The 12,586-nt window shown below is 46.5% G+C and overlaps 1 long non-coding RNA gene across 1 annotated transcript; it reads left to right on the top strand.

The window, feature by feature from the left end:
• Positions 1 to 10,547: 10,547 nt before the first annotated feature.
• LOC306811411 lies at positions 10,548 to 12,097 on the top strand. Its single transcript, XR_013776669.1, has 3 exons — positions 10,548 to 10,628; positions 10,853 to 11,284; positions 11,629 to 12,097. It is a non-coding gene; the product is annotated as an uncharacterized lncRNA (long non-coding RNA).
• Positions 12,098 to 12,586: the final 489 nt, after the last annotated feature.

Raw genomic sequence — 12,586 nt, 5'->3', positions numbered from 1 at the left:
TTGGGGTGACTGGAGTGATGGGAAAGGGGAGATCACTGAGCTCTGGGCTGGCTGCAGGAGGACAATGGGCAACCCCACACTTGGGAATTGGAGTTTGGAGGAATGACAGCACAGCTTGCTCAGATCACAGAGTAACTGATGGTGGGAGCCTCTTACAGGCAGCTCCAGCTGAAACAGGGACCAAAGTACAGCCAGTGGGTTTCCAGGCACCAGGACAGAGGTCAGGAGAGGCGTGGGGAGGAGCAGGAAGATGAGGGATGCTGGTGGAAGGTCATGGTGTAATGCTCACTCACCAGGCTGAATTAAACAGGGCTGGCTCTGTTCACAGATTTTCCTGCACTAGTTTGCACTGGTTATCACAGATAAGCCCCATTAATGCAACTCTCTTATGATGTTGGGAAACCTCAATAATGGAAATTAAGTGCTCTGCATGGACAGATGAATGGAAGTTACACAACTGCTGCCCCATTTCTGAGAAGCACAGCAATGTTGAGTGGGTGCAGCCGAATTTAATAGCTGTTATCAAAACCAAGGAAAGGACTTCCATTCAGGAGTAACCAGGAGAAAAGCAATGACCTGGGAGGGTTGCACAACCACAGCAGCTCTGGACTCACACCAAGAGCAGCAACTCCAGTGCTGGAACAATGCACCAGCTCCAGAGCTTTGACAGGCAGCCAAGGGCCTTACAAAACACCTCAAACAGTTAATGCAAATCCATATTACCAGGCCTATTAATGGCCTGTCATTGCCTGTCTGCAGATCACTGCTTTGTGCCAGTAAGCTCTAGGTTTCCTGAATCAGTCAGCCAACATTGCTAGCACTGGTGGGATTCCATAAGGTCCTAAAATCTGAAGGACCAACCTCTTCTGTACCCATTGAATCACCATTCCCTCAGTCCTGGCCTCAGTTTCCCCTTCCATTTAATGGGGACAACATTTTGTACCTTCACTGCAGCCATGGGACATTTGTGTCAATCTGAACATCATCCAGAGCTGAATAACTCAAGCAGACTTTGAATTTCTTATTGTCTCAATTTATGTTTTAAACCAATTCTTACAATCTTTCACACACATGACAAAATGATCAAAAGCCATTTGCAGCTGGTTTTAAATCTGCACCAGATTTTACTGAAACCTGCTGTTTCTGCCCCATTTACAGAGGACTTGGCAGGAAGGATAGGAGAAAAAAACCCTGCATTTCCCCTGTCTCTGCTCCCTTGTCTGTTAACGTGAAACCTAAAATACTCCCCTCCATTTTGGATCAATGTCACATAACCTCATTTCCTCAGCTTAAGAAAAAGCCTTAGATTTTATATGTTGCACTAAAATATGTCAGCACTGCTCAGTTAATAAACAGTGCTAAATCAAACCCAGGCCCCAGTTCGTAGCTCATGTGAGCAGTGTCAAACACAGCAGTGATACCACAGCAGAGATGGAATGGACAGGCTGCTCAGCCTGGCTTTATGGCTGTGAAAGAGAAAAACCTGGTGTTCAGTCACTTCTCATTCACTAGAGGCTGTCACACAATCTCTCACAGCTTTTTGGGTTGTGTTTATTTTTCCTGGGGTTCCCAAGGGCTCTGCCTTCTGATCCCCCTGCAAAGCCTCCTCTGTGGGTACCCAAAGGACTAAGCCCTGACTCACAGCCAGAACTTGAAGCTTTTACTGCACGTTAGAGCAGATCCCTACCTGATAAATCAGAATATCCCCCATCCATTTACACCCACAGAGGAAACAATTTTCACAATTCAGAGGAACAAGGGCTTTATTTTCTTCTCCGTGTTGACTTTTCCTGTGTGGTGACTGCTGAAGCCAAGAAACTTCTCTCCCTCTCACTTGTCAGCAGGACACCCCAGCAGCTTTCAGGACTGGGTTCAGCACCTATGGCACCACTCCTGCCTCAGCCAGGCCACACTGCAGTTCTACAGGCTGCTGGTGAAATTAAAGGGATGAATCCCATCAAACTGGCCTTGTCAGTGCCACCTCCTCACCAGCATCCTGAATTTGGGGGAAAACAATGAGGAACATGTCCCAGAGGCTGTCACATGTGGCCATTCATTATTCCCATGTTTCTGGAGACCACCATGAGCAGAGCCACAGAGATCCCATTTACAGCCCCTCACACCTGAAACATGACCAATTACTGTGTACCTTTGGAGATTAATAGTGAAAAAGCTCCTCTCACTCACTGCTGGAAAGAAAATGTTTTTGGAAAGCTGTTCCTGTCATTTGATATTGTCCAGTTTTTCCACTGAGGAAAGCCAAATGTGAAACCTACGGGCTGGTTCAGTTTTTCCCTTGGCAATACCCAGCTAGAGGCTGCTCAGTGTATCCATACACCTCCTCCTGCTGCTCCTGAAAACTGCCTTGGATGAACACAGGGGTGCCAGCCTGCAGCCAGAGCCAGGCACTGCCCAGGGCCACCCAGGGATGCCTGAGGCACAGATCTCACACAAGTGTCCATCCAGCTATAAATGGTGTTACATCAGGGAGCATCCCAGCTCTGGGAGAGAGGAAGGGCTACAGCAATGCAAGCACCCATCCCTGCCACTCTAAACTGAAAAACAGACACCTAAAAGTTAGCTGGAGTTTGAACTTTCTGCTGTGGTGAATGGAGAGGGAAATTGGCACTTCTGGAGGGACATTCATCCCTTCCCAAGATACCTGCCTGAGACAAGGGAGGGTGGATTGATGCTGCAGGTGCCAGTGTCTTTCAACAGGGACTCTAAAAGGAGCCTTGATGATTATCTTGGACTTTTAGGCAGAGTCAGTTGAGGTGAATCTTTGTTGGACTGAAATCAGTGGTGGTTTCATCTTTGCCTTCAGTGGGGCCAGGTTTTCACCACGGTGATCTGAACAGATTAGAAAAGGAAAACAGAACAAGGAAACACATCTATAAGGGAATGAAATATTTATTTCCCCCGATTCACAGAGAGCAATTAAGATATAAAGAGATTATGGGAACTCTTCACAGTCACTGAGTGGGCTCATATTGAACAAGAAGGGAGGCTTTGGAGCCTGCAAGCACAACTTGAGCTCTCAGCCACGCTGCCTTGCTCCCAGGAAAAGCATCATGCAAATGTGAGGAGGAAGGAACTGCGGCAGACATGCCATCTGGGAGGATGATGGACAACAAGCTGACTAGGAATAAATAGCAAAATATAATAAATTCCAAACCATGCCAACAGCAACTGTTGTGCTATGAATTAACAGTGCTATTAAATGTTTACGCACACACTTCTGTCAGCACCTGTCAGCATTTATGCAATACATACGTTGGCAAATCTGTATTACGTTATTTCTTGCAACTGATCTGCATTAATACTGCCCGTGCACATGTTCAAGCAAATTGCTACACTTCTTTTTTGACCTATCCATGTGCAAAAGGTGCAGCAGTTCACAGGATTTTATGCCTATGCAGCAAATTCGAGGTTTATGTGCCAGGCAGCAGAGCAAGGCTGGGGGATAGAGGGCAGCAAAGGAAAGAGAAAGAGGAGCTGGGAGGAATAAGGGACCTGGAAAATCCTGGCCAGGGCTGGTGGATGCCTGAGGAGATGCTGGTGGGCTTAAGCAAAGCTGGGTTCACCCCAAACCAGGTCAGAGAAGAGGAGTCACACTGTAAGGCTCCCTGAGCAGAAAAGAACAGAGGTGAAGCCCCACAAAAGCACAGGGAAGCCCCAAAATCCAGCTCTAAGCTGAAAAAACACACTTGGCCAGGGCTCCTGCTGCAGGGGACAGTTTGCTATAGCCAGCAGGATGGACCACAGTGCTCTTCATGTAATTTTCCCCCTCTGATTCTTTCTTTTTGCTCTCCCCTCCCTTCACCCAGCCCCGGGTGCAGTAGCTGGGGTGGAGGACAGAAAAATGTGTAATTAAGGGAGTTGCTACTTGCTAAAGCTGGAGCAAAAGAGAGGGTTTGTGGTGACAGGGCTAAATCTGGGACCCACCAGTGGCTGCTAATGATGAGAGCTGTGGTTGCTGAGCCACCCAAGCAGGAGCAGAGGCAGGAGCACTGGTGGTTTCAAAAGGGGCTGTGAGTAGATTTTGGAGGCCTGGGGACACAGGATGTACACAGGGACTTGGGAGAGCCCAGCAGACACAGGCAGGGCAGAGGGAATGGGAACAAGGTCATGAGTGATGCTGGATCTGGACATCCCAGCTCCCTGGCCAGGTTTAACTGAGCACAGGGCTTGGGGCAGGGAATGCTGGCTCTGGTTCTGGAACTGGAATCTGGAACTGCTGAACCACAAACATTCAGTGCCTTACAGGGCTGCTGCAGGACCTGGGAACTGCTCCTGTTCTCCCTCTCCTCTTTGTGCACAGACACCACAGTTTTTTGTCTTTTTACCTTTGATTTATTTGAAGTACCAAAAGCAGGTATTTCACTGAGCAAACTTTTTGAGTTGCTCCTCCTGGTCTAATCAGGAGAGATTTTTGCTGGACCCGAAGCCACAGCAGAATCCCAGCCCTACTGTGAGCTGAGGCAGGATGCAGGACAGGCAGAGGTGGCTGATACCAGCAGATTGCCACACAACACCCCACCAAGCCCAGCTCAAAATCTTGATTTGCAAAGGTCATTTGTGCTCAGCACAACCCACTGAAATCCCAAATGTGTATGGCCATTTTGCTGTGTGAATTAAACAGGATTCAAAGAGAGCAGGGAATGAAGAGATCTACCCTGGCCATATTTACCCTCAGCCAACCACATTAATTCATCAACTACCTTCCTGTGTCTTCAAACACATGATTTTGACTCAAACTAAAGAAGGGCTTTTATACTTTACATTGGAATTAACATGACAAGTGATTAGCAGATCATCAAGAATAAGACTTCTCTTAATAGTGCTAATAAAAAGGGAGATATTTTTAATGCAGCTCCTAGGATTAATAATTGCCATTCTGATAGAGTCAGAATTTCCATCATGAGCCATTCCCTCCATAGCCACAGGTGCAGATGGATGAAGCAGCTCAGAGGAGCTGAAGCTGATCACATTTTCCATGTAAAAGGGCACAGTAATTACAACTGATGAGGGTGCTGGAGCCAAAACACTGGGTCTTGGTGGGGGAAAAAACCCAGATTTGTAATCAACAGGGGCAACCACAGGAGAAGTTTTAAAATCCTAATTTAAAAGCACTTAGCAGTAGCATGCTATGCTCCTCCAGGTACTGAGTACAAGGGCATTAAAGGAGAGGTAGGAAGTGTCCCTGGAAAGTGCTGCTATACAGGGGACTCTTCAGTGGAATTCACTGGGATTTTCAGTGCTCACACACCTGAAACTCATGGGGTTTTTCCCTTCTGTTTAAGGAAGGTACAGAATATTTTAGTGCATCTCCAAGATTAAGTGGAGAAGTGAAGAGGTTGTTGTTTAAGATTCAGTTTTGAGGACTGAAGTCAGCCCGAAGGGAAAACAGCTCTACATCCCCATCCTGGAGCTGGAATATCCTTGCAAAACAGAAACATTACATTTAATACTCTAAGTGTGGATCTGTGTCTTTAAATAGCATTTGCTTTGCTGAAAAAGATGCAAAGATCTTGTCTTAGTGATTAGTAAATCGATGGCACCCAAAAGCTGTATTTCCAAACGAGTTCAGCCCCCCAGTTTGCAGAGCAGCTTTGTAGCACAGAGTGATTTCTGTTTGTCTAAATGAGTGTTAAGATCCTTGGAAGTCTTTACCCTGGCTGTGGGTTCTGCATACTTTAAAACATGCCCCTGATCTCTTCTAACACTCTGAACCCCGAGGAGAAATACCAGCAGGGTTAGAAACCACCACCAGATATATTTTGAGCTTGATTGCCTGTATTATCTTAACACCCTGTTGCTCCAAACCCTCTGAAAAGGACATATCTCATCTTTCTATTGTTATTACACCCAAAGGATATGTCTGCACCGCAGTGCTGAGCTGCCCATGCCAGAGCACAGGGAGATGGAAGCAGCTCCACGTTTCCTCAGCAGGAGAATCTGGGCTGCTCCTGCCCTGCTGAAGGTGGCTGTGAAAAAGCAACGGGAGCTTGGCTTGACTCTTCTGGCAGCACACAAATGCAGCAGGGCATCCACTCCTGATTAGCTGGCTCCCACACCATCTGTTTTTCCAAGACTACATGGACTTTCTGGCACAGGGATTCCTGTTTGAGGATAGGAGCTTGTGTACAACAGTTTACCATAACCAGCAAAGCCGAGCCGACACTCCCTCCCTCAGAGACAGCAACAGTTTTGCTTGGGTTTTTTTGGGGGGTTTTGGTAACCCTGTGCCTGTTTTGCATGGCTGGTATCAAACTGCAGGGGGGCAGCTGCAGAGATTTCTGTGCTGAGGGTAGGTTTGCTGGCACAGAGTGGAGCATCTCGTGGGTAGGAGATGTCAAGGCCAAGCTGAGGGAGGAAGGAAAAGCTGATCCCCCCCAGCCTGAGCAGGTTTCAGTTCAGGTTTTCAGCAGGGCTGGAGCCTCCCCAGGCTGCAGGAGGAGGGGGTGAGGAGCTGCAGGTCCCCCAGAGGTGCCCAGGAAGGCTGACCCAGGGCAGAGCCTGCACAGCCCCTCTCCTCACACTCCCCCCTCGCTCTGCAGGGCTGGAGCAGCCTGAGCACAATGCAGAACCCAGGCCAAAACCCAAAGCCACTCTGTCTGTCTAACCCTGTCTGGCAGTGAGCAGTACATTATTACCTTCTGTAATTCCCCCAAGTTATTTAGGGCTGTCTCCTTATTATCTCGATATCTTGGCTCCCATAATAATTACAGACCCAGTTTTACAAGGGCAATTTTTTTTTCTTGATTGGTTTCCAGGATTCTGTTGTTGCATCAAAGCTGTGCTCATTTTTGTGTATTCCTGACAGATGTCTACTGGGGGAATTACAGCATGGGCATGCAGAGAGGAAGCCATCCACGGTGAGATTAAGGAAACAAAGAGCAGTTCTGTGAATTTAAAGGAAAAAAAAAAAAAGGAGCATTTCTCACGCACGTGATGCACACCCAGCTGGTCAGATGAGCACACACACACACTTTGGCACTTGATCTTCTGTGATTTCTCCCAGCTTTTGCCCACCCACAGCAAAACACGTTACAGAAGTGCTGTAAGAACATCCTCTGGTCCGTGCAAGGGCAAGGAACAATTAAACTGTTTGCCATGTCTAATTTCTTACTCTTTCTGCTCTAGCCAAACCTCTAACAGACCTTCACAAAAGAGCTGGTCCTTAATTATACTTTTCATAGCAAGGAAACTTTGGTGAGAAGTAATGAAGTGGACAGTTAAAAGTAACTTGAGAAGCAGCTGAGCTGGAATAAGGCAGAGGTCTGCAGAGCCCTTCCATCCTTACCACAAGCTCACGTGTCTGCTCTTCTCTAAACTCAGCCTGTCCACAGTCCTCTGTGATCTGCTGCCTTCACCAGGCCTTGGCCAAGAATAGATAAATAACAACAACAAAACACCCTGGTTATTTGTACTACAGTGGTGCCTAAAAAAATACTAATTATCCTCGGCAGCGTGGTGCCTGAAGGCCTGAGGTGAGACTGGCACCCCATTGTGTGTTAGGTGTTACACAAAACAGGTTATAAAAAGATGGTCCCTGCCCTGGAGAGCTTATAGACTAATTATGCAAGAGAAGGAGTGGGTGGAAACAAGTTCAGAGAGAGAGAGAGAGTGAGTGATTCAGTATCTCCCACAGCAGAGCTCGCCAAGTTTGAACTGGTGCCTAACCCACACAGGTTCCTCACACAGGAGGGTCCTGGGGCTGCCACAACCCCTGCTCTGAGGCAGCCTTGGAGTGTCCCTCTGCTCTCTGTCACACAGAGGTCAGCCCCAAGAGGGTCTGAGCAGTGGGAAGAGCCCAGGGCCACCAGGAGCCATCCTGCCACCCCAGCCCCAGCCCAGCCCTTTGCCATGCACCAGCGTTCCCAGCCACTGCTGAAGGCAGGGGATGGGACTGATGGACAAAGAGCTCAGTCTGGAATGGCAAACCCTGCATGTTAAGGGCTGGTGATGAGTGGATCAAACCGTGTGTCAAATAAATCACCCACTCAGTCCAGAGCCATACATGAAAATACAATTAGAGATTAGCCCATGGAGTGCATAACTGGCAATACATCAGCTACAAATCATTTTAAAAGCATGTAGCTGATCTAGCCTCCTTAATTCCTTGAGTTGTTGATTCCAATTATCAGCAGCCAAGTAGCAAAAGGTTTTTTATCCCAGAAGATTTCTTACTTTTGGATACAATAAAAGTCAATTTATTCGATGATTACTAGGACATGGGCAGTTAATAGGTTGTGTCTGTTCTTTCTCCCCTCAGATACTTCAGAGTGGATCCATTAACACATTTACAGAGTAGACTTAAACAATAATAGTGCTGCTCCTTCTCTGGGGGTACCCAAACCAACCCACTTTTTGTACAGGGCTCTGGGATGTTTTTTACCATTACAGCTCCAGAGGAATTTACATAATTGGTTATGAATAATTTGTAACTTGTCTAAGAGTCTCCATGTAGCTATCTGATTTACTACAGCTTCCCACTCCAGAACCAGCAGAAGACTTTAATACCCTTTTTAATTGCAAGATCATAATTTAAGCATATCAGTTCTGCCTAATGCAGATGGGATGTGAGACCATCTCCTCTCCACAGCCTCCCATGTCCCTGCATCCAGCTCCAGGAGAGTCCTGCAAACAGCACTGCCCTAAGTGCAGACCTCTCTTCCCTCCTTTATGTGTTTGACTCGGAACTGTCTGCTTTTTGAAGGGAGGAAGGAAGAGAAACCCTCATGGTTTAAGTGTTAACCTCCTGCTGGGGTGTCTGCACACCTCTGTGCATGTTTGGTCAGTCCTTCAGGCTGAGCACAGGAACAACAATGCATCCTGCCCCTGGCTGAGGCTGCTGGAGTGCAGCTAGGGAACACTCCAGGCTTGGATGGACACTCTAGGATAAGGCTTATAGGGAACACAAATTACCTTCATCAGGGCTGGGGTGGTGGAGGAATGGACAATACAGTACCAAAGATTTGGGGTTGGGACAGAAATCTTCATTTAAACTGCTCCTAAGCACTCTCAGGAATCTGCCCCTGCCATGCAGGCAGGGATAGATAAAATAATCTGATTTTGCATAGGTACAGCTAAGTCTCTTGCCTGCACAGAAATCAGAGATCAAGCCAGCAGCTGAGGCAGCCTGAAACCAGTGACATGAGTTGGGAGAGCCCCTGCACCAAGGGTGTGTGCCCTGGCCTGGGTGCTCCTGTGCCAGGAATGCTCTGGTGTCTCAGTGCTCAGATTCCCATGGCTGACCTTGACCTGGATCTGGGAATTCTCTTTTCCACATAACCAGCTTTCTGCCAAAACCTCCACCCAGTTTGGAAGAAATCAACCACCGGATCCAGAGTCACTGAGCACCACAGGCTGACTGAAATGGCTCTGTTTCCTAAGAAAATGGCACCAGAAAAAAGATTCCACATTTTCACTCCTTTGGAAGGAAGTCTAGAGCACAAGACTGCAACAAACTTACTCTCATTTTTTCCCTATAAGATTTTTTGTTTCAGTAAATGGATTTTAGGACTGGGTCACTGCATCACATTGCTTGCTCCCACATGAAGCCTCTTCATGCAGCCCATTTGTTTATTAATACTTCTGCCCCCCAGTTCAAGAAAATCACAGGAACATTCCTAAATTTGTTTAACTTGAGGCAACTGCTAATCTTCAGCTGCCTCCAAGTGGCATTTCCAAAGACAGAGGCCATGCTGGTGTGCCTTACAAAACACTGATTTAATAAAAGATGTTGTATCTCTCTCTCCAAATTTTCCTATGCAAAGGGTAAATAGTTGCTTAAACTCAGTGTTTAGTCGAGAGAGCACAAGCTTCACTGAGGCAATTCCCCAGTGAGACTTAAGGATGTGCCTAAATGCTTCCTCTGATTTGGGGCTGAGCTGGCCTTTGCTATGATGGGGCCTTTACTGGATTTTCCTCTTTAAGCTACACTTCCTTTTAAAAAAATTAATCCCATCAAACTACTGAAAGAACCACCTCACTTCCTTCAAGTTTCTTCCCAACATGTATGAAAAAGATGGTTTATTGTCCTGAAACCAAACCCATTCCAGCCTGTCAAAACCTTTCTGTAAGGCAGCGGCGAGCTGAATAATACATTTCACATTAAATTACACAACCGTGTCATCGGGCTAACATTAAAGGTAAGTCATTAATAAAAAGAGAAAATAAAGTGGTCCTTAATTATACAAGACATTAAAAGGCTGAGTGTTTTGCTTCTGCAGCACCCTCACTTTGTGAGAATAAACGTTTTAAGAGCAGTGTGAACTTTTCTTGCTGGCTCTGGGGTAATCCCTGCACAGCTCCTGCCCCTCCCAGTCCTCGGGGTTTGCAAACCCCTTTCACTCACACACAGGGTTTTGCTTCTGTTTTGTTATTGATGGGGGGCATTTCCAAAAGGCTCAGGTGAAAGCACTTCATAGCTGAACCCCATTGATTTGCTGTAAAAATAGCACATCTTGGTGCTTCTGCCAAACACCTGAATGTGCTTTGGAAAGCAAAGGAGCAGAGGGGGAATGGAAAGCTCAGTGTAGGGCCAGGTAACAGGGATGGTGGCAGGGACCCAGCAGCAGAGGATGAGGGACATGCTGTCCCTCCTGCTGCCCAGCTCCCAGGTAAATCCACACCTAGGGATGCCCACAGCCCTTCCTCAGCCACCAAACCCACAGGGGGACAGGGTTCCTTCTGCACATCTCCACACATGATAATTTCTGTACCCTGCAAGTGACAGCAGAAACTCCTCGGAGCTGAACCCCTCCAGGAAAAACACAGATTTAAAGCTTTTGGGGACAGCCATATTTTACTATTTTTAAAATTTATTTTGGTTTTTTGCCTGCAGAACACCTTTTCCCAGCAGAAGAACAGTCCTCTCTGCATTCCTCCCTGGCTCCTCCTTTGCCCTCCAGCTTCCAGAAATGCAAAGTTTCTTCACTGAGACCCTGTCACCCCTCAGGGTCTGACCCAGCCTTGCCCTGGGGCAGAGCAGCATCACTCTGGGAGGCTCCCCGAGAATTCCTGGGGTTCCCCTTCAACCCTGAGCTAAGGAGAGACCTCCTAATGCACCCACAAGCCCTGCACAGCTCCCATAGGATGCCCACCTGTGGCAGCTGTGCAGGGATAACCAGGAGGGTGCCACAGCAGAGGCTTGGGCAAAGAAGGGTTAAGGACACCCAGGAATACCCGTGGTGTGCCAAGGATAACCCTGCTCTGCCCACAGAGCTCAGCTCAGTCAGGAACTCTGCATTAACCTGCTTTTGAGGACTCCAGTCAGGTAGGCTGCAGATCCTTCCCCGGGGGCGGGTGGAGCCCAACTTCTCCAACAAAAACAAATTGGAAGGAAAATTTCCAAGGAAACATGAAAGGTTGTGAAAAGTGTTGGTTTGTGTGGAAAATTTTTGTCCTATTTTTCCTGAAAAACCAAATGCCTAAAAACAAAAGTATTTTTTGGCCAAACCCTTGAGTTTTTCAGTATTTGAATTTCTGAACCATAAAAGAAGCACTTTTCTTGGGAACGGCAGATCAAAAAAATCCCCCTAAAATTAATTTCCTTTTAGTTTGCATTTAAATTGTCTGCTTTATTATGGCACTAATTCTAGCTTGCTTTTTTTTTTCAAGAAACAAACTCTTCAGCATTGCTCTTATACCAAGATTCAGAAGATCTCTGTGTTGTGGATACAGCCTTTCATCAAGGAGACTAAAATTTTCCACAAAGTTTCAATGCTGAGGAGCCATTTAAGGCTTTGACTCACGTAGCCAAATTGGCTAGGAATTAGTTTGTAAAGAAAACATCAGGGATTTAACCATATGCACATCCCAAATCACGCCTCTACAATCTAATCAAGTTTCTTTCTGTAAATGCCAATAGAATATTTGGTACATATTAAAGGATGCTAATAAAATGTACAAGATGAAATGAGATTCCTGCCATGGACACAGTGTGTGCCTCTCCTCTGCACCTTCCAGGTTTCAGCAGCACTGTACAACAAGGAGCATTGAAATTAGTTTGGAAACTGGAGGGGTGTCTGGGTGATTTCCTTGTTAGGTGGCACCTTCCCTCTGGTGCCTGCTAAATCATCCTTGCCAAACATTATTTACCCCTGGAGCTAATGAAAATGCTTTGAAGAGCAAGTCTCAGCATACCAAGTGTTAAATATTTCACATGTTCAGGGGTAGCCTTCACATTAAAAGATGTCTCCTTTACCTTGGAGTAATTAACACATTTGAACTATCCTGAGGTTAGAGGGGGAAAAAAAAGTATAAAACCAAAACAAAACAGAAAAAAACCCTCAACACCAGGTAAAGACCAGACACCTGAAGTTCACCATGCAGTACATCTCAGGAGATCATGGGGTGGGTTTGCTGGGTGCCCCTCACAGGGAGAACTCAATGTCTTGTCTGGGCTTCCTTTTATTGCAGAGAAGCTTTGCTGAACTCAGAAATGGCCACTGATAAAAAGAAAATAGATAGATAGATAGATAGATAGATAGATAGATAGATAGATAGATAGATAGATAGATAGATAGATAGATAAAAGAACCTTTAAAAGAGTGATAAAAGCAGCAAGAGACAGCCT

The sequence above is a fragment of the Erithacus rubecula genome (genome assembly GCF_903797595.1).
Source record: "Erithacus rubecula genome assembly, chromosome: 22".
NCBI classification, from domain to species: Eukaryota; Metazoa; Chordata; class Aves; order Passeriformes; family Muscicapidae; genus Erithacus; species Erithacus rubecula.
This window is presented reverse-complemented; position numbering and strand designations above follow the sequence as displayed.